This window comes from Trichechus manatus, unplaced genomic scaffold, assembly GCF_000243295.1.
Source record: "Trichechus manatus latirostris isolate Lorelei unplaced genomic scaffold, TriManLat1.0 scaffold00142, whole genome shotgun sequence".
Lineage (NCBI taxonomy): Eukaryota > Metazoa > Chordata > Mammalia > Sirenia > Trichechidae > Trichechus > Trichechus manatus.
Window position 1 is genome coordinate 2,342,471 of NW_004444078.1, and position 3,131 is coordinate 2,345,601.

The following is a 3,131-nucleotide window of genomic DNA, read 5'->3' on the forward strand; positions in this document are numbered from 1 at the left end:
TTCAAATCTCTAATATTCAGAGCTATCCAAGAGTTGAAGCAAAAAGCAGACAAAAATGAGGAAAAAATAGACAAATTCATGGAAAAGGCAGACAAATTCATGAAAAATACAGACAAAAAAGGGAGGAATTCAGGAAAATAATACAGGAACAAAATGCTAAAATAAATTCACGACTAGAAATCATACAAAAACAACAATTAGAAATCTGAAAGATAACAAGATTTCAGAAATGGTGTCATAGAGGGGCTGAGAAACAAGTTTGAAACAGTAGAAGACAGTATTAGTGAAATTGAAGACAAACACTTGGCTACAACTTTGAGGAAAAATCAGAAAAAAACAAAAATGAAGAAACCCTGAGAATGATGTGGGATACAATAAAAAGCAAAAATTTTCGAGTGATCATAGTTCCAGAACAGGGAGAAAACAGAAAGCACAGAGAGGACCATTGAAGTACTGCTGACAGAACACTTCCCTAACATGAAAGTTGAAAAGCTGACCATCCAAGAAGCTCAACGAACCCCATATAGGATAGACCCCAAAAGAAAATCACCCAGGCAAACCATAATCACACTCACTAAAACCAAAACAAAGAATCCTGAGAGCAGCTTTAGAAAAACAAAAAGTCACATATAGAGGGGAAACAATAAAACTAATCTCTGATTACTCGGCAGAAACCATGCAGGCAAGAAAGCAATGGGATGATATTTATAAAACCCTGAAAGAAAAAAATTGCCAACCAAGAATAACATATCCTGCAAAACTCTCATTCAAATATGGTGGTAAAATTAGATAATTTCCAGATAAACAGAAATTAAAGGAATATGTAAAAACAAACCAGACTTACAAGAATTATTAAAGGGAGTCCTTCAGTTTGAGAACAAACAACATCAGACGACAGCCTGAATCTAGGATGCAAGATCACACCAGCCAGATATTAACTTAGGAAATGAACTCCCAAGGACTATTCAAAACCAAAAAATTTACAACAGGGAACCAGAGAGGTTAACCTGCAAGTGATAACAAGGTCAGAACAATAAAAAAAGGGAATAAATGATGTAAGTACAGAACTTTCTAACGGAGAGGAAGGCAAGGCAATACCAAGTAATAATAGACAAACCTAGGAAGATAAGGGTACATTTCAACATAGCCACAAAGAAAGTTAACAAATCTACTCATCAAAATAAAGAAGAAAAACAGAAAGTCTCAGTAAAAACAAAATCTACAAAAGCAAAAGAAATGAAAAAAAATCCACAAACAAAAGGAGTTCAGCACAGGAGAGTAAGACAACAAAGAAATCATCAGCACCACAGAAAAAAGCATTACAAAATGACAGCAATAAACTCATACCTATCAATAATTACATGGAACATAAATTGCCTAAATGTACCAAAAAAGAGACAGAGAGTGACAGAATGGATTTAAAAAAACAGGATCCATCAATATGCTGTCTATTAGAGACACACTTTAGAAACAAAGACATAAATTTATTAAAAATCAAAGGATGGAAAAAAATGTATCAAGCAAACAGCCACCAAAAAAGAGCAGAAGTGGCAATACTAATCTCAGATAAAATAGACTTTAAAACAAAATCCACCATAAAAGACAAAGAAGGGCACTATATCATGATTAAAGGGATGATCCAGCATGAAGACATAACCATAATATCTACACACCCAATCACAGGGCTCCAAAATACATAAAACAAACTTTAACAGCACTGAAAAGAGAAACTGACAGTTCCACTATAATAGTAGGAGACTTCAACACACAATTCTTGGAAAAGGACAGAACATCTAGAAAGAAATTCAACAAAGATACTGAAGATCTAAAGACCACAATCAGCCAACTCGAACTCATAGATATATAGAGCACTCCACTCAACATGGAATGATTCTCCAGAATAAACCATATCTTAGGCCACAAAGCAACCCTCAACAAAATCCAGAACACTGAGACAATACAAAGTATCTTCTCTGATCACAACGCCATCAAAGTAGAAATAACAGGAAGATCAAGGGAAAAATCAGTTACATGGAAACTAAATAGCACTATGCTTAAAAACCACTGGGTAATAGAAGAAATCAAAGATGGAATCAAAAAACTCCTAGAATCAAATGAGAATGAAAACACATCATACCAAAACCTTTGGGACACAGCAAAGGCAGTGCTCAGAGGTCAATTTAGAGCAATCGATGCACACATCAAAAAAGAAGTGTCATGGATTGAATTATGTCCCCCCAAAAATGTGTGTATCAATTTGGCTGGGCCTTGATTCCCTGTAGTGTGTGATTTTCCCATGTGTTGTAAATCCTGCCTCTATGATGTTAATGAGGGAGGATGGGCAGCAGTTGTGTTAGTGAGGCAGGACTCAGTCTGCAAGATTGTGTCTTGAGGCAATCTCTCGATATATAAAAGAGAGAAGGAAGCAGAGAGATAGGGGGACCTCATACCACCAAGAAAGCAGTGCTGGGAGCAGGGAGCATCCTTTGGACCCAGGGTTCCTGCATAGAGAAGCTCCTAGTCCTGGGGAACATTGATGAGAAGGCCAACAGAGAGAGAAAGCCTTCCCCTGGGGCTGATGGCCCTGAGTATGGACTTTTAGCCTACTTGATTGTGAAGAAATAAATTTCTCTTTGTTAAAGCCATCCACTTGTGGTGTTTCTGTTATAGCAGTACTAGATGACTAAGACAAGAAGAAAAGGACAAAATGAAAACATTAGCTACACAACTAGAACAAACAGAGAACAGCAAAAGAAGCCTACAGCCACCAGAAAAAAAGGAAATAACAAAGATCAGAGCAGAAATAAATGAAATTGAGACTAGAAAAACAATAGAAAGAATCAACAAAACCAAATTTGGTTATTTGAAAGATCAACAAAATCGACAAACCACTAGCCAAACTGACAAAAGAGAAACAGGAGAGGATGCAAATAACCCAAATAAGAAATGATATGGAGGACATTACAACAGACCCAACTGACATAAAAAGGATCATAATAGACTATTGTGAAAAACTATGCTCCAACAAATTTGAAAATCTAGAGGAAATGGAGAAGTTTCTAGAAACACACTACCTACCCAAACTATCACAAATTGATGTTGAAAATCTGAACAGACCCATAACAAGAGAA